The following is a 20,015-nucleotide window of genomic DNA, read 5'->3' on the forward strand; positions in this document are numbered from 1 at the left end:
GCTGTAATTCTCATTCATCATGGAAGCTAACCAGCTGCTCCAGAGCCTTCCCATCAAATATGTTGCTTGATGTTACACTTTGCTGTTGCCCTGACCTTGATACTTTGAATGTTGGAATAAAGGCTGCTTATTATGTTGAGGTTACTACAAGCTATCCCACTAACTACATTCTCCACAGAAAAATTGAGAGCATTTTCATGTAGGTAGCTGGTGTCACTGTGAAGATTGCTACTAACCTGCACTAATTTCTCAATTATCCTGCTCTTTTTTCTTTGAATGTTGAGGAAAATCCAGTGTGTTGATATTGTGCAGATCATTGGCTCCTATTTACAGGAAAAAAGGATCATGTCAATTTAAAAGGCAGGCTTTTAAATGTTTGTTTGCTGTTTTTTTTTTTTTTTTTTTTTTTTAATAAACACAAGAAATAATCCCAACCACAAACTGGCTTTTGTTTAATTCATAGTTTTAAAATACCTTTAATAATTAGATCAGAAAGAATTAAGAGATTTGATCCACTGGATCAATTTTATTTCCCCAAGTCCAGACTAAAACATTTTGCATATTCTCACTGGCTGGCCCTTTGGACTGGCCCAAACTCGAAGTTTTCTGGACAGTTGGTTGTACATGAACCCCCTTTTGGGACTTTTGGTAGTTTTCCTTAAAGTGAACTGAATAATAGGCAAGATTCGACTGTTCAGTGGGAGACTGAGGGTGAATAATGGAAAAGTCATCATCCAAAGAGCTCAATATAACTCGGCCATAAGACATGGAAAGAAAGTAAATTGAAAGAAAAACAACCGGAGATGTGATCAGCAGCAGAAGGATGTGTAAAGAGGAACGTGACACATGGATTGTATCACAAATAAGGAAGCTGAGTGAGACATTTGAGCAGGTTATGCCAGAAGTGAAAGGCAAGTCTGAGCAAATGGTTGAGGATGTCAAGCAAAGTGCTAGTGATGGAAAGAATATTTTGAAGTGCCGGAGTATAAATTTCATTAAAAAGTTTTTCAAAGTTGCCCATAATAAACAAAGGAGAATAAACATTAGAATTCTGAGGCATATAAAAATCTTGGTAAGATACTTCAAGATGTAAAAGCACAGGTACAGAGCTCTGGGTAGTGTGCAAGAGCAGAATTTACAAAAAGCACCTAGGACTGAGAAGAAAAAAGAGATAATTAAAGAAAAGGGTGCCTAATCGGCATAGTCTCATAGTATGTAGAGTATGAGCAAGTTGCAATTAGATATTTATAAGTGATATTTGTAAGAAGATAGAAATTGGTGTCAGTACAGTATAGTTGAATCTACTGCAATCTTTCGTTGTCTCGAAAGATAGTCTTCTGCTATCTGGTGGAAATGGTGTATTTTGGGAGATTATGGCCACCAAAAAATGGATAGAACACATTTACAGGAAGTTATGAATTGCATTTACAGACGTCAATAGAATGGATTTCCATAGTCACAGGAATAGAGCAAGCCAGGTTGATGTTATCACCATTGTTTGTTTTAGGATTAGCTTTTGAATTAAAGACTGAAGGGAGGAGGAAGAATTATATTGTGTGAGAAAGTGAAGAAATATATCTTCTCAGGTAGTATTCTTCATATGGCTTCATTAGAGGAAACCATCACAGGTTTCTCAGAGAAAATATGACCAATAAGCAGATATTCAGACTGAGGTTCACACATGGAAGATAAGAAATAACAGTTGAGGCAATTGATAAGGGACTGTTGAAAGGCAGTTCAGAGAACTTCATATAGCTGCTCTTTTGCTTTTTCCTCCTGTTTGATAATAGTGCTATTTCTTCTTATCAAATGGAGTTGTTTTGCTCTACTAAAATTATCTTCAATATGAACTCTTTAAAAATGGAAATATGTAGGAAGTAGCATTCTAGAAAGCTGTATACAGGCCTTTTAAATTTAATGGCTCTAAGTATCTTGAAAATCTGGAGAGGTCAACTTAGTTGAAAGTGCTCTTACAACTGATGGCTAACATACTGCTATTACTTCATGGCAAGTTTGAACGCAGTTCTATATGTTTGAATGTTCTTAGTGATGTAAATATCGAGTCCTTTTCCCTTGGGTTAAATCTAAAAACTAATTGGGAAATTTCCTAAAACCCTCGATCTATGTAAACAATGGTCAAGTGCCCTCTTTGTGTCAACTGTGTGTAGAGTATGGGGTTTTAGTTTGACTTAAATGAAAGTTGGAAACCACTGTAGAAGGAACTTTGGTTGATTTGGCTGATGATATACATAGCTTTCTTATCCTTCTGGTATGATGTAGTTGGAGATCATATGCAATATGTTTAGCTCAATTACATATGATTTTCCAAAACAAATGCAAGCTTAATAGTGCATCTCTACACATCACAGTGGCGGTGCTGCAAAATAGTTCAAATAGTTCAAATAGCCTAGTAAATAAAAATAAATTGGATTGTGGACCACTGCTTGCACACAAGAGGCAAAATTGTTTTTGAGAGAAAAATGTCTAAATGGAATTTGAGGAGATATAGGGTACTGATGTCATTGTATTGACCAGCATTGCAGTCTGCATATTAATTTTGGTATGCAAACAATGAGTGCTTCATACATAAGCTGCCTGCTAATCCATGAGATCAGTGCTTAGAAAAGAGAGTTATGATTTCTGTGAATGGGAAGAAGTGAACTGATTTCTTTTATTTCTTGATTTATTATATGTATGCTAGCTGAGACAAGGGAAGTAACCAGCTCTTCTATGCTACAGTTGAACTGTGTTTAACAAATAATGCATTTATTTTTTATATTTACACAAGATTTTATGAAATTTCTCATTTTTCACTTTTAGGCTGTTGGGTTGGCACTTGTTCTCATCAGAGACTTTGAAAATTAATCAAAGAAAACAATGCTTTTATAAACTTTTTATGAAGTTTTAACAGAATGCAGAAGTAGTTGTATAATTAAGGTGATGGATTGATACCCATCTTCTTTATTGGGAAGAAATGTTACTTTAGTCCAATTTCATAATTACTTTAATATTGATGTAGTTGCAGGGTTTTTTTGTTGTTTAACATAATAGCATGTGATAGAGGGAAAAAAAAACATCAGCCGAGAAAATAATAGTTGTTCATAAGATGTTGCTTCATTTTTTTTTCAAGCTGACAGTGCGGTACAGGAGTCTGCTAGGCAGAAGAATGCCAAACTTATTTTTATCATTATTGCTATTATTGCTGTTTATTACAGTAATGTACTTTAAATTTACAGTCTTGAGCCATCATTGGTATATAACACTATCTGTATAGCTATACGTATTTAATTATTTGTGGAAGGTATTAGTATTGTAAATACAGCTTATCTTTGTTATAAGAGTGGCATTAATAACAGAATTTCATAAATGCCAACATACAGTACGATAATTTCAAGACTCTCTGAAAATATGGTGTATTGTATGTAGCTAAAGATGTTCACAAATGCATGTTTTGTGTATATGGGGAGGGGGAGGAGGGCTGTTTTCTGCTTAGAATGCTTTCTGATGCATAAATATTAGCATTAAATAATTTTGAATATCTTGTTTCCTAAAAAGATTAGTTGCTCTTCTCTACGTGATAAATTGTGCAAGAGTTATTGTTCGCACCAGTCTTCATACTGTATTATTCTGTGTAGCTTTAAATAACCAACTTCAAATTATGCTCAGCAAGCTGTTGGGAAAGCTTGGAGAAATCTGAGAGCTGAAGGGCCAATTTGTGCCCTGACTTACATCCTCTGCAAATGCACTGACTTTGTGCTGGTAGTAAAGTGTATAAGGCAGTACAGGATTTGCACTGCGGCACTTAATTTTGATTTAACTTTGTTCTTCAAAAAAAGAAAAGTATCTTTAGTAGCATGAAGGAACAGTGTGCCTATACGCTGCTATTTTGTGCTGAGCATCATTTGCCCCTCTTTTTACGTTGCATCTCAAAATTTACACCAGACACAGCTTCACTAGATATGGTTTGGATCATCAGAAATCCAGCTACCTTTAGTAATCTAAAGTATCAGCGAATCACTTTGTCTGACTTTGTTTCCGGTTCTCTTTTAGTTGTCCAGGGAGTGACTTTTCATGCTGGAAATTAGTAAGACTAAAGAAAACATTCTTTGGAAATAAGAGTAATTTAATTATAAAAGGATATTCTAACCTTTATTTGTTCCATCATCCCTTTTTCAGCAAGAAGACCTCCAGTTCTGGTTATTGTTAAGTGATTGGCAGAAAGTGACAAAAGCAACGACATTTGTGTGTAGGCCTAGTATTAATTCTAGCTGTGTCAACAATTTCACACACCAAGTGAGTGTTGAACTGAACTGTTTCCACTGAGTTTAAGGACAAGGTGAAGAATTACACTTTTTTTTAATGGTCTTTGGGAAAAAAAAACAGAAGATTAATGCTATCAACCTTATAGTAATTAGACACGAGTCTTCTTAGTAGTAAGAGTGTAAGGCCAAATTTGCCTTTTTTTTTTTTTTTTTCCTCTCTCACTGTTTACCTTGTGTATGTTTATTGTTCAGGTATTCCTGATGAGATACGTAGGATTATCATTTCAGCACTTGGTAGCTCATCATACGGGCATGGACTTTGTGATTCAGTCCTTGTGAATTTCATTCAGTTTTGCTTTCTGTTCTGCCAGATACTTACAATCCATCTCACCATTGAAAGCAGTAATAATTTCAATGGAAAAAACAGGCAAACACATACTGTTTAATTGCTGTCTAGTCCACAGATCCTCCCATTGTTATTTTTCAAGTGAATAGGAAGTTCACCCCTTCAAAACTGCTAAGCTACAAAACAAATGGTAGTAGAAGAGAGTGAACCAAGTTATGCTACTATGCAGTGTTAGCTATGGTTTTTTTTCATAATAGTTTGACTTGGCAGTAATTGTATTGGAGAAGTCAGTTTTGAGTTACAAGAATCACAAAATTAGAGCATTTTTTTGTGTGATTAGTGACTTTGGAAACAATTGGCAGGAAAACCTTGCTGGCTTTAACCATTCCTTTCAGTCATAGTTATTGCGTAAGCCTAGTTTGGCTCTTCTACAGCCTTGTGTTTTCCAAGCATTCAGTCATGAATTTGAATACTAGATTCCAGCAAAATTATAAACCATTTGAAATGTTCACTGAACCTGCAAATGCAATGAGTAAAATTACTGGTAGATATCATAGATTAATGAGAAAAATTAATGTGGGTCAGACATAGTGATGCTTAACCTCTGCAACTTGTCTAAGATGTACAATATATGATCTTTCCCTAAGTGATTGAAGAAAATCCACTTAAAACTATAATATGCAAAAAATGCTTCAGAAAAAAACCATAAACTTTGTCAATCGTACTTTAGAAAACAGTTGCTGAAAACAAGACCTTTTGGCTTTCAGATCAGGGTCTCTTTACCACCATAGTAGAATTTCTGGCACATTCTACAGGAAAAATAAAGCCTTAACTTTCTTTATTTCCCTCAGAGCTGTGAAGTCTTACTCTTAGGATTCCTACTTAAGTGGCCTTTTGAAATTTTTTTATAACCTCCTCACATCTGTTAGGCCAGTTGTTCTCTTATGGCCTCTACTACCCCAGACTGCCTTTTGTCTTTTCAAGTAGTTAGAGAAGAGGATGTCGATGAGGACTCCCACAGGATATTCTTCATGTTCGTGAAGGTTTAAGCTTTGGGTAGGAAACCCATCATAAAGGGAAGAAAGGCTAAAAACTTCATTTTGCCTTGGTTCCAACTAACAGTGAATAAGTGCCATGTTTTTCTGTTTTCTTGTAGAAAGTTTTGGAAACTAACTTCCATACAAGAATAATTTTTGAAAGATCCTTTAAGGAAGCTATTAATTCTGGCATATGGAGAATTCATAATTTCTGCAAGTGTTATGCACCCTATAATGTGAACATATGATGCATTTAACTCACATTATAAAATCTGTCTCTATATCTGGCAATGATTTCAAATTTCCTGAGATCTCTATTTAAGCTGTAAGTCCAAAGCACAAACCATCAGCTGGAGGGGAAGTGAAGTTATAGTGTGTTATGTTTAGGTAAAAAATAGTAGCAAGATATTTTTATTGTTTTGGCAGCAATAAAGCAAGAATGTGTACAATTTCAATACCAATTTTAGCATTTACGGAGTTGATGGTCAGTCACTCTTCTTTCCTGTCTCCCAAAGACATTGTCAGAGGAGTTTCCAAAATGCGTTTCATCTCAGGAAGATAACTGTCACTCATTCTGCTGGCCAAAATTTTTAGGAGGGTAAGGAACTATTAATTGATATCTGCATGAGGATCTCTGGTTGTTATCCCTCCAGGAGTTTCCTTCTCTTAATACCAATGTATTTCATTTGGTGGTTTCCACAAAGAATTGGAATCCTCCCAGTGACTATCTCACCTCTGATCAACTATGCCAAGCATGTATTTTGAAATAGATGCTTAGGAAGTGTTTTGCTCTTTTTCCTTTGGAGTATGGGAAGAAAATAGTGTATTTGGGGGCTATGGATCATTCTTGTACAAGTAAAAGGAATGTAACATTGATGAAAATAAGGAAGGATTTTTTAGTTCGTGCTCTTTTTGCTGCTTATACTGTTTAACTGTTCTACTGGTCTATAGGAAGTTCTGCAAAGAAATAAGGATATGAGTGCTTTTTAACTACAGATCAAATACGTCTCAGATATTAGGGCGTTGTTAATGGTGAAGACTTTTGCTGTCTCCTTATGAAACTTAGTTTTAATAGATCTACATTAATTAAACACTGAAAACAGCTCAAATAGTGGTTGTTTTTTTTTGTTTTCTCAGGAACCACAGTAGGCTGGCTTCAGAAACTGGCAGAGAGTTGAATTATTTTTGTAAAAGTTTTTATATGTTCTGAAAACTTATATGAATTTCCTTTTAAGCCTGGGGTTTGAATACCAAGCCTTTAAATGATGAATTGAGTTTTTATTGTCTTGTTATAATGGAAGGGTTGACCTTAATCATTATCAGATGAATAGCTTACAATTTAATACAGGAAAAAATGAAGTAAACAATGTATTTAGAAAATTATATTTTATTCTCAAAGTCCTTAGAAAACAAACATTGTAACTTAAAGTCACGTCAAATGAAGATGTTTATAGGTAGTGGTTTTGATTCCTTTTCACCTTTCCTTTACTCTCCTCTTAAAAAAAAAAAAAAAAAAGAAAAAAAAAGAAATCAAACACAAAACAGGTTTAGACAAAAGCTGTTTCTATCATATTATTTTTTTCCAAAACAAGCTCTCAGTGCCCAGACTTTTAAATAAGTGCTTTATCCTTGAAAAGTAAAAGAAAATATTTTCATGTAATCAGTAAATTTTGCTATGAAACTTTACAGCAGCTATATTAAACGATAAGAATAACTACTATTTTGAAATTCTGAACATCATATAATTAGACCAGCCTTTAAGAAATATTCAGACTTAAGGCACATTAGAATGTATTCCACAACATGGAGACAGCCCTGACAAAGAAACATTATTCTTAGATTTACAATTAATTACCCTTATGTCTATACCTTGCATTCAATTTGCATATCTTAAAAGTGCTGTAAATTTCATAGCACTCCCTTGTTATTTAAGATCATTTCGCTTAGTAAAAGTTTCTATAGTGATAACTTTCTCTTGATTATGTAGTTGTGAGGTCAATAAATCTGGCTTTACGTTGCTCTACAATGTTATAATTTTTCTTTTTTTGTGTATTTTTCATTATTTTGCTCCTTGTTCTTTCTGCCCTCTCATTTATAATCCCCCAAAGAACCAGTAGATAGAGAAGTCTGGCTAGAAGACGAAGTGAGTGGTCAGATTCTCAGATGTTATCTTTTTCCCAGAACGCACTGGTACTGGGTGTCTGACATGTTCTATACATCTTTCTAGTGTCAACCTCATTAAACAAATACAACTTGATCTATAGCTCTCAAGAAATGAAATTTCATGCAGTGAATTTTCTGTATTCCAGCTTGTGTTCTCCCACTCTCTTTTCTGCTTCAGCAGAAATTTTGTGCATTCTTGACTTGTAGTATAATGTTGTGCCATCAGTATTGATAAATTTGTACCCTGAAATTGATCAGTGTTTTTCTAGTATATAAAGAAACACCTATCTTTGAAGCTCCCAACTTGAAGTTTGTTGCTTTCTAAAAAAGAAACCATTATTGCTGTAGTAGATGTGATATAGTATTTAGAGTGTCATTCAGTATGTTTCATTTGGTCAGATATTTACCTGCTTCTGCTCTGAATACGAGGCATATCTGTTGCAACATACTTGTAAGCATCCTATTCCTCTATAGGTAGTGATGTATAAATGCTCTGGAACTGTTATATGGTCTAATTCAAGGTTAACACAATATTCTGTAAACCAGAAGGACATTTAACACTTTGCCAGAATAGTTAATACTGCTTTCAGCCTTTCCCCCACTCCCTTCAGCTTAAAATAATTTTAAAAAGAAATGTATTTTCAAACTAAAATAAACCTTCTTTAATGAGACTATACATTATTTACAGAAAAATGCCACTAAGCTCAATTAGTGCTGGTCTCACCACTGGGTAGAATTGAAGTTTTTGAATTTTTTTAATGTAGTTCATTGAAGTCATTTACTGAATCTGGGGCAATACTCTATTTTTAATCAAGTTTAAAGATATAATGCATGAGAAAACATTAAGACACTGTATGGATTTTGTGCTGCTGCAAAAACACACAGACAAAAGCATGAAATTTATGCAACTTCTTTCTTTAACTAAGAAAAATTGCTTGAACGTTATTTTAAACAGGTAATTCCTTATTACTACCTCTCAATATTATTAATTGGTTGATTATTGGAGTTATTGTAGAATCTATTATTATAGTCTTTTTTGTTTAATATTTTACTAACTAACAGTATTATTTAAAACTAGTTTGCTGGACAACAGCAGCCATTCTAAGCATTGCCTGGAGTCCAGAAACAGATGTATGATAACAGAAAGCAGAACTATCGGAAGCAACAGCTATGTACACTTCATACAGTAATCAACAACTCAGAATGCAGTATTTCAAGTGCTTTCCTATTGAGCCAACCAGTTGTTGTGAACTGGAATTTCTCTCAGGCCTCTTAATATATAGTTTTGAGGATCTAAAATAGCTGCATTTATCCTGATTTTTATGGTCTTGATACAAGCAAATGTTGAATATTGCTTTATTCTATTTGATTATAATATTCTATTTCTATTAAAATGATTTTTTAAAACCTTCTCAAAATTCCAATAACACTATTTCAAGGAACATAACATGGTAGCAGAGATTATCTACCCCTAGAATACCTTGGTGAAAATATTCGAGTAGCAAGAGTTTTTCTAGTCTTATGTCCTATATACATCTGTTAAATTACTCAGAGATCTCATTAAATAAAGCTAATGTACTTGTAAAACAGTAGGGAGAGACAGTATATCATTGTAACTGTTAGAAAGAGCCATTCTGGCGAGGAGGGAGCCAAGAAGGCTAGGTGTATGCTGGTCAGTGTAGATGTTTCTAGGCCATAAATCTTGGCCCCTTCCTGCCTAGTTATTGTGTATTTCTTTAGGTGAGAGATTGATTGTAGCAATGGAAGATGAATTTGCCCATAGACTTTTTCTTGCTTTTTTTTTCTTTTTCTTTCTTTTTTCCTTTTATTTATTTATTTTTTTTAAACTCCTGATGCCTTGCCAAGGTGATAATGCTTTTTTTTTTTTTCTTTTTCTTTTTTTTTTTTTTTTCTTGCAATCATTTGCTTTAGATTAAAAGCATGAAAGAGCGCAGAGAAACACAGGAAGGCTTGTCTCTGCAGTCAGGCGGCGATGAGGACATGAGGATGTATAACTGTCCCAGGTGTGAGAACCTCACAGTTTACCCCCTCAGGACTTGTAACAGGCTTGCCAGAAGGAGAGTGAAATAGGGTAAGATTTGAGGAAGAATGCTGGCATTCCTTTATTGTGCATGGTAGTTGAATTTGTTAAGTGTTGCTAAATTGTGCAACAGTGCTACTGTAATATTCCTTACTTGTCTACTGCAGAGCAAATCATTTAAGAACCACCCACCCCCCTCACCCCATTTATTCTATGTAGTGAATGTGGAGGGGCATACTTTCCATGAATATATATAGATGCTGAATTTATAAGGATCAATATAGTCACAAATGTTGTACAACATGTCAGGATATCATAAAAAGCAGGCAGTTCTATATAAAATACTAGCTTAATCTTGGAGATTTTAAAGCCTCATTAAAATGTGGATAAAGTCCATATATGGAATGGCAGCATTCAAAAGGTTGAAGTTGTATATCTGTGGTGCAGAAATTTTAACCATTACATTTGAATGTCAGTCGACTCATTTGATCACAGATGATATTAACATGTAAAAAGTTAAGATGATGAGATGCATCTTGTATATCATATAAACCAATAGGATTTGTTGTTTAAAGCTGGGGGAGTGCCATAAATAACATTAGTTCTTAATGGGTAAAAATTCTAACACAGATCTGATGGCGTATCTTATAACAATCAAATCTTATATCACGGGACTTTCAGGTGAACTTTATAACTTCTGCTAAGGAGACATCTCATGTGATAATTAGGCAGAAAAACTGTGTTGCAAAGTCACGTTTCCTTGTGCTGGAGAGAATGAGAGAGCACTGTTGAGGCTGGGATGGGAGCCTGGTCAGAACAGAACGGGCACGTGAAACCAGGAGGGCATGTGTGCATCTGCTAGTGGCTTTCAACACTGAAAATTGCAAATATTCAGGTTCTTGTATGTTTCTGTAGCAGAGCTGCTCTAGCTTTGCAGATGGCTAATTTTACTGAAAGGTGGGAGCATTTGATCCCACTTGAATTGTTGTTTGCCAGATTTGCAATAATTTGACAGTGTGTTCTACAAATCTGCTTGGTAAAGCTATCTGGTAGTAACAATATGAGGATGCCGACTGCTTTTTCATGGAGAAACTTTGAAAGTCAAGCAAATACTTTTATCTTGACCTTTCTGCAACACTGCCCCATATTCACTCGTTGTCAGCACATGTTTATCTGGAGTCATTTGTCACTGCCATCCGTCACTCCTCTGCCATTCCCATCAGTCCCATTATCTGGGATCAGGAGAGAGCTGAGGATGTAGCCTGAAGGATCATTAAACCTCAGCTTCCAGGTACTGCAGGTAGTCCAGGTGGTCTGTTGTTATTTATAATAAAGAAACAACACAGCAGAACTGCCTGGCAGCGGCCCATGAGGCCTTGTGAAAGGACGGGCTGAGGGATGTCATCACTGAAGGACAGCTAAAAGTGGACTTTCTTTCTCCCACACTGTAAGCAGAGAGGATTTATTGAACATCTGTTCGGTACATGGCTGGGAAGATTGATTAATTTAATTGCTCACACTTTGCTTAAGTAACATTTGAATACTTAATGTCAGGTTTGAAGGATATTACAACATTTACCCACATACCTTTTTAAAGAGGCAGTTTCTTATTGCTTTTTGTGTGTTTTGAGAATATTGAAATGCATCCTTGCCGAAAAGTCCAGGAAAACCCTACCAATTGGGAAAAACTGCTTCCTCTCATAAAAGCAACCAGTTATGTTTTTACATTTTGCTCATTGTGATAAATCATTCAAGTAATGAGGTTGGATTGTCCTCACTGAATGGTGGTCATTTTCCTTGTGGTATCCAGGATAGAAGACAGTTCAGCATATTATATATTTCTTTACCATTTAATATAGTATCGTAGTCATTTTGAAGAAATAGATGAGATAGAGCAGAATAATTTACTGTGTGTTCTATTCAGGGAGCATATTTGGGAAGAAATTCCTGAGATCCTTTTGAATCCCACCCATCTAATAAGGAAGAAACATTAAGCAGTAGAACATTCTGTGTTGCTTATTTTTATATATTCTGTTATCAAGTTTATCACTAGTATGCCCAAATATTATAAAATCAAACTGAAAGTATTAATGATCATATAGAGTATCTGGCAAGAAAAATGAAATCTTTCCCAAATGTACCACAGTTAACGTTATTTTAGAATAACAAATATTGATATTCTTGCCTGTACATCTGGTAACAATGTCTGTGACTACTAGCCAGCGTTGACTTTTTAAATATAAAGGTGAAGCGCCTTCTTTTGCTGCGGTGTAGAACTGGCTTTGCATCTGTCATCATCAAATGTTAACCTGAAAAAAAACCAGACTGATAGATAGACATTCATGTTCAAAGACTGATCCTGTATGGTCTTTTCCATCCTGAAAGTGATTTTTTTCCGTCCTCAATTCTCTAGTGAAGATGTTCTTTGATCTCTTTGTACAGCGGTTCATTTAAGTCTGATGAACAGTAGATATTCTATTAGATACAGGATCTTCAAATATTTGTCTTACTTTGCGTGTAATTTGCTTTGGAACTGTTAGTACAATAAATAGTAAATGATACTGGCTTACATAGCCATGTATTTATATTGTCAAAGATACCATATATATAATATTCTCACAACAATGCTTAACTCTGAGAGGGCAGGGATTTAACACTACTACATGACTAATTTACTACTTTCAAACATAAAAAGAAGAGCTTAGAAAGAAAGGCCTCATAGGCTGCATAAAGCGGCAGTGGTGCTTAATAATGGCACTGGCATTTTGTTAGCATCTCTACAAGAAAAAAATCGTCTTAGGGAAGGATAATCTACAGTCAAATCTGATTGAAGTAAAAAAAAACATTGGCTGATTTCTTTTGAAAGATGCCCGTCTGTCCCTGAATTTGACTGTACACAATACATCCTGCAACAACGAGTCAGATTGTCAAGGCCAGAACCAGGTGCCTATGTTACTTGTATCCTTCTACATCAGTCATACTGTAGGGAGCAGACAATTAATTCTGGAGCAAAATTGAAAGTCAGAGGCAGAGTGTGAAAGAACAGAATGACAATAATAAAGTGCCCCTGCCTCACATTAATCTCCCTCACTTCAGGGCTGTCAGAGGCGGCCTGGCGGTGACTAATGCCAAGCTTTGCATACAGTGGTCACAGACATGAGCAGCATGCTCCCTTTACAGCATCCGCGATTCGCTTTGTTGAGTTTTTGACTCCTGCGGAATCATTGAAAAAACAGCCGCTGGTCATAGGTAGCAGGACGAAGTTCCTTCATCATACACCTATTGATCGATGGGCAGCATTCCCAGGCTTGACTTGAAAAAAATGGAATCCTGACAAATGCAGGGAGATTAAACTAACTTTTTGAACGGATGAGCTCAGCAGATAAGGGTTAATAAGTTTAGCTTTGAGGAAGTGCATATCATGTGCACATCCAAGCATTGAGACAAAATGATCTTGCACCTCTATAGACACACTAATCCATTAACATTGCAAAAGACTTTGATATACATTTGGGAATTGTGTTCCATTGATTTTATTGTCATCTTTTTGCACAAATAGTAAATAGGCTAACATTTAAGGAACGGTGTAATTATTCCCGAAAAGCAAGACATCAATGTAAAGTTTATTGTTGCAGACCAGACATTTTGACAGGAATACTGTAATATTCCAGAGGTGTCACTGGGTTACTGAAAAGGTTAAAAAATGGTGCATTGTGTCGGAGAAGAAAGGCAGTAACAACAAACAGCATTCAAAAAATCACAGGCGGTTCTGCAGGAAAGTGGAAATATGTCATGTAACAACATACAGCTTCTGTAAGTGGATTGCTTAGGAAGAAAGTGAAACATATCTAATGAAAATGCTTCCTCCACTATCAGTGTTTCAAGGTTCTCTCTCATAATTTAGAATGCAAAAATAACTTTCCTCTCCAGATCCTCCTTCTATTGTTTGCAAACCCCGCACATACCAATGTGTTGTGGACTTTGATATGGCTGTGTTGGAAAATTTCATTTATCTTCTCTGATAATCATGGGAGAAAAATCCCACACAGGACTGTACTTGTCAGGCTATGCTGGTTGTTCCTTACTAGATGTGTGTGTATATACTAAATCAGCAGGACAATAGTATTTTTATGGAGTGTATTTGACAAGGAGAAAAGTACTTGCAGTCCTGCATTGTAGATGTCCAGCAAAGAAGCATTCATTAGAATCTGAATGAGAAGAGGGAATGAATATACAGCGTTTACTGAATCTAACTGAGAAAACCATGAATCATAGAATCACTGAAGTTGGAAAAGTCCTCCAAGATCATCCAGTCCAACCGTTCACCTAACTATCAATATAACCCCACTAAACCATGTACCCTCGTACCACATCTAAACATTTCTTGAACATATCTCTGGGCAGCCCATTCTAGAGCCAGACCACTCTTTTGGAGAACAAACCTTTCCTATTATCCAACGTGAACCTCCCCTCATGGAACTTGAGGTTATTCCCTTCAGTTCTATTGCTAGTTATGTGGGAGAACAGGCTGACTCCCACCTCACCACCACCTCCTTTCAGTTAGTTACAGAGAATGATGAGGTCTCCCCTGAGCCTCCTCTTCTCCAGACTAAACAATCTCAGTTTCCTCAGCCTCTCCTCATAAGGCTTGTGTTCCAGTCCCTTCGCAGCTTTGTTGCTCTTCTCTGGACATGCTGTAGTGCCTCGATGTCTTTCTTTAAGTAAGAGACCCAAAACTGAACACAGCACTCAAGATGCTGCCTTACCAGTGCTGAGTACAGACGGATGATCACTTCCCTGCCCCTGCTGACAACTCTATTTCTAATACAAGCCAGGATGTTGCTGGCCTTCTTGGCCACCTGGGCACACTGCTGGTTCATGTTTAGGCAAATGTCGATCAACACCCTCAGGTCCATTTCTTCCACAATCTTGCAGCTACTCTGCCTCCAGCCTATAGCTTTGCTTGGGGTTGTTGTGGCCAAAGTACCTTCTGTTTAAGTATATTGTTGTTTAGCATTCTAGGGGACTAGGAAAGAAACTCATAGGCTCTCTTGTATATAGAATATAGCACATTATTTGATTGGGAACTGAAAAGTAATTGTAGTAACACTTTGAGTCTTACACATTGCCACGAACCATATTTTTTTTTTTCCTTTTTTTAATAAGCAAACTTATTTCTATTAGAGAACTTATTTTCATTAATGATTTTAACTTAATACATCATTGTAGTATTTCCCATAGTTTTTTTTTCAAGCTCCTTAACTGGATATTTGTCTTTTCTTTAAGAAGATCGTAGGAAGTATAAAACCTCCATTGTAAGCCATGAGTATGATTTAAATCTGGGAACCTGAGCATGGATAATTTCATGCTTCTTGAGAAAAAGGAAGTCTGGTACCTGGCAGCAGACTTCTATCCTTCACTTGGATTAACCATTTAATGTATTGCAAAAGATACTTTACAAGCATTGTACTAAAGCATAAGGAGGTATATGCATATGTTGCATGCCAGACATTTCCAAGAATATTGCTATGAGAATGTTGAACAATGTCAATCACTCATCTGAGTTAAGCTTAATTCTAAATTCTAGGTTGCTTAAACAGAAAACAGTTTACGGTGGTATTGGCGTTTTGGGACTTTGGTGTTGGGACTTAAGATACACCTTGGTTTGTGCATTACCAGCTGTGTTAGTCTCTCGTTGTTTTGCAAGTTCTTACTGGCAGAAAGAGTTCATACTTTAGGTTCATTTGGAGGTACTTTTTAATGGACAGATTAATGTTGTGTTAGTTACATAGCTTCTGAGATTTTTGTAATAACTGAATCATGACAGTGGAACCTCAGAGCATGTTCTGCCAAACACAGCATGACTAAATGGAAATATAATTAATTTATCTTTAATTACTAAATTAAAGTAATTCTTATGTAATCTGTTGCTGAAGTAAGCCTTATCTGGTTTATGATGTAGAATGAATAAGTAAATGAATAAACTAAAGGCAGAAATTGTGTGAATTGTAGTTATGATAACCTCAAAAAGATATTTTTTTTTTTGATCCAAACTGTTTAATCTGAGGTATGTGCAGGCATTTAGACCTGAAATTGGGAAAAAATTGAGAAGCACTCATAATATCACTACTGTCTCATGTCGTGTGTTAGACTTAACCTCAGTCCTGCTCTCTGGCTCCATAACTGTTAATGAGAACGAGTAGTGAAATCCCACAACTGATCTCAACTGGAAATCCAGCAGAGCTGCCACTAATAAATGGTGAATATAGCATTCCCATATTTATATCCAGTGCCTTTGGAGTTTCTCAAATGAAGTGCAGGGTTGCTTTTCAGAGCTATGTAAAATGTATATTTCTCCTGGTTTTACCAGTTCTGAAAAGAGTCACAGTTAGGGAGCTGCCAATCAACACAGCTTTGTTTAAAAGTTTTGTATAAATTGTTGGTGTATGAATCCTGCCTCTTCAGCTGACCTAGATGTACTATGTCTAATTATGTCCACAATGCATACTTTTAAGTGCTTGACTGAAAAAAATTTGATTTTCCCATTTTTTTTCTTCATTGTATTTTTATAGAGATGTAGGATGTCTGGCTTCTTTGCTATTCTACTGTGAGAAATAAGCTGCACCTGGAACTTCTGGGTTTTATCTTATAGGAACCCTGAAGAACTTTCATATAAGTGTCATTATAACCATTTCCATAATGGGGACTCTTCCCCATAGTTGTGCTTATGTCAGTTGTTTATGGTGATATGTGCTCACTATGATATTTTCATTGTTACATTCTGTTTCTTCTATTTTTCTTTTTCTTTTTTTTTTCTCTAGTTCACAGTTAGATGTAATTGAGCCCATAAACATGTAGCCAGTTGCTGAAGAAAAGCAACTTAAATGTGATACAAGTAAGAAGTTGTCACATGATCTTACTGGGATTAAATAGATTTACTCTTCGTTTTTATCAGTTAATAGTAGTTTTTTCCTTCAACCTTTCAGTGTGGTTTGGAGGCAGTACTGACCAATAAGCATTTGTACTGCTTTTCTTTGATTAGAAAGAAAGTGAAGAATACAGGAAAAATATCTGAACATAAGTCATTGCTGAATATTCATTAAGTAAAATGTCAGACCTTATGATAATTCAGGTGGGAAGGAATGCCAGGAGACCAGGTAGTCCAGTCTCCAACTCTAGTGCTTCAGTAGTAGTTCTGATCCCCTTATTTAAGCATTCCTGAAACTCTATGTCCATCTGAGGGTTTTACCACTGGGAGCAGAGTTCAGCTTAACATTAAGTTCATCTATTTCCTGATGAAATGTTTTCAGAATTGCAAAATTGTTTTGTGGTATGGGAAAGCCATTTTATATCCATCATAATGGCTAAATATGAAGCATCTTCTTCAGTGGCCTGAAATCTTGCTTCCAGAGAAGCAGATTGTAGCCATGCTTATTTGATGACCTTGTGTTGCCCTTGGGGTATAGCAGAAGAGGCTGCGTAGAACATCATGTGTTACTTATCAAGCAAGTTTCATAGTCCAGGCCCTGTACTGACACATTTCTATCCATCCCCTGCAATGCATACAGCAGGAGTATTCCATCTGCTCATAATGAGGCATAGCAGGGGAGTAAATCTTATAAACAGAAAGATTCCCATCACTTGCAGTTTCATTGATGAATGTCTTTGCAACAATATTTGCTTGTGACAAAGATTTTTAGCTATTCATTTGTTAAAATATCCATAAGGTGTCGAACAGACCAAATTAGCCTGTTGCTAAACCTGGCAAGCTCCTTGGCTGAAATTTTCTTAAAGAGGTCCAGTTTCAGGTCAAAAATTCTGGTTGCAAGAATCTTGCCTATATACCCCTAAAGTATACATGATAATTTTGTCTCTAGTCTAAGAGTGATGCAATTTTAACTAAATCTAATTCAAAACAAAGCACATGCTGTTCTTTATTTAATTCCTTTTGTAAACAATTTATGGCAAAATATAAATGGAAGATTAAACAAAGGAACAAAAAATAGCACTCTGTAAAGGTTTTCTTTTTAAATGTAGGCCTCTTTGTACAATAGAGTACTGCAGTGCTTTTTGGAGGGAAATAATTTTTTGTGATGTGTATGAAAATTGGAGTTTTGATAGACAGAATAAGCTGCAATCCAGTTTTAAACTATAGATTTTCAAGCAGATTGATGCAACAAATTGTTAGCAAATAGCAGTTTGCAATTTGATGCTAATTAGACATAAGGCAAATATGTGCCATGACAAATTAGCAGCAAACCATACTGAAAAGGATTAGCAAGAGCTGGCACAAAGACTGCTCGATTTTGCATACTTCTTGTCTTAGTCTAGGAGGTCTGAGCCAGTTTTCCTTCTCTGTAAGCAGGAAACCAGAGCAGAGATCACAGGCATGCTAGAATGCCTTTAATTGCATATTTGAAATGTTTTAACTCTCTCTTAATCCCATGGAGGCTTTTCTCCATACCACCAGCTTTATTATCCTGGGAGATGATCAAGTACTTTATCCATTTAATATAACTAAATACATTATGAGGTAAGTAACTCACAGGGTTATTTACTTTGGCAAACCTATTGTATTTATAAGAAAATACCATATTCTTACTCATAACACCTTTCATACCTTCCTATAAATGTTTTTTGGCAGATTTAATTATTAATTTAATTAATATATTTTTTTCCAGAGGTTTATCAAATTTCTTTATTGCTATGCACAATTGCCTTCAGTAGCTGTGAACTCATCAAACTCATCAGGGAATCCAGAAATCATAATGCAGTTATGTTTAGGAAAGACTAAAGCAGGCAGGTAATTTTTAACCCAGCTCTTCAGAGATATGCTTGAATACAAACATAGTCATAAGTGCGACTTAAGATCTGAAACAAATTACTCTTATGTCCTGCGGGTGAGATTATTTTGTTGAGATCAAGAAGACTAAACAAAAGCCACAGTAAAAATACCTCATTACTGGATCCAAGCAACTTGCTTGCTGTTTGTTTATTTATTCATTGGAAGCTCTCTGATTTTCCTCACATTTTCGTTTCATATTTGCTGATGTGTACTTTGTCAGTTTAATTTTTAGATATGGAAATGACTAGTTTATACTTCAGGGGATGATTGGGCAGATCAGAAATACTTAAATACTTTTTATCTTTTCAAATCTCAGTTCTAGAATGTACAAAATATTTAACTTATTAGCTGATTTAAGATGCTTGAATGTCTAAGATGGTATATATTTTACATTCCTAACATTCCTATGTCCACATATGGATCAAAAGATTGTTAAAAATAGTTCAAAGGTACTAAAATGTTGTGTGGTTGAATGTATACACACATTTCATTGAGCAAAATAAATGAAGTGGAAAATAAAAGAATACTTTGCACAAAAGACACCTAACTTCTTTCGTAAGTCTTACAGAGAATTCCTCGGACAATTTAAAACATGATCAATAACAAGTTTTGCCACAGTGCTGTCTTCATGTATAAACAGTATGATAACATGCTGTTAAGGCTTTGCAAAAAGGTGATGAAATAAGTTATACTATTAAAAAGGAAAAGGAGAACAAAATAAAGAAAAGAACCCAAACTGCAATTTCTAAGGGCTTTTTTGTGTTATTTATATTAAAGGTATTGTCCTGTAAAAGAGCCTATGTGCACTGAGGTCTGGAGAAACTTCACTAAAGATAGCAAAAGTTTGGGCATGTGCTTAAGGATGTGTGCTACTTAATAGTGGCTAGCTCATCTGCAATGCTTTGAAAGCTTTTGACTAATCTTATTAATGATTCAGCTCTTTCTGTAGTCCACAGGCTCATGCTATATCATTGCTTTCACCTTCATTTCATGAAGGTCTTGAGCTTTGCATTTGCTTCCCTTTCACATCTTTTCCATCCTCAAAATGGCTATTCTGGAATGTTTTTGAATGTAGAAGGACTTTCTGTCAGGAAGTGGTTCCATCTCTACTACTGAGTGCATCAACATTCAAAATTGGACGCTAGAGTTTTCCAATGACTTGAAATGCCCATAATGTATCTCCAAGTCCCCTCACTGCACCATTCTATGACAGCCTTTCTGACAGTGCCTAAACAGATCTTACATATTCATGTAGATGCACTGTCAGCCGAGACATTGGCTCTGTGTGCTTTGCTTGTTCTTGTCGCAGTTGCGGTGCTGG

At 35.7% G+C, this 20,015-nt stretch overlaps 1 long non-coding RNA gene across 1 annotated transcript in view; it reads left to right on the forward strand.

Moving 5' to 3' along the window:
* The window catches only part of LOC125699394 (uncharacterized), a 323,127-nt gene that overhangs the window by 124,042 nt on the left and 179,070 nt on the right, over positions 1-20,015 (forward strand). Inside the window, exon 3 of the long non-coding RNA XR_007379529.1 lies at positions 9,741-9,900. This is a non-coding gene — a long non-coding RNA (uncharacterized LOC125699394). The remainder of the gene's footprint in view (positions 1-9,740; positions 9,901-20,015) is intronic.

The sequence above is a fragment of the Lagopus muta genome, chromosome 12 (assembly GCF_023343835.1).
Source record: "Lagopus muta isolate bLagMut1 chromosome 12, bLagMut1 primary, whole genome shotgun sequence".
Taxonomy (NCBI): domain Eukaryota; kingdom Metazoa; phylum Chordata; class Aves; order Galliformes; family Phasianidae; genus Lagopus; species Lagopus muta.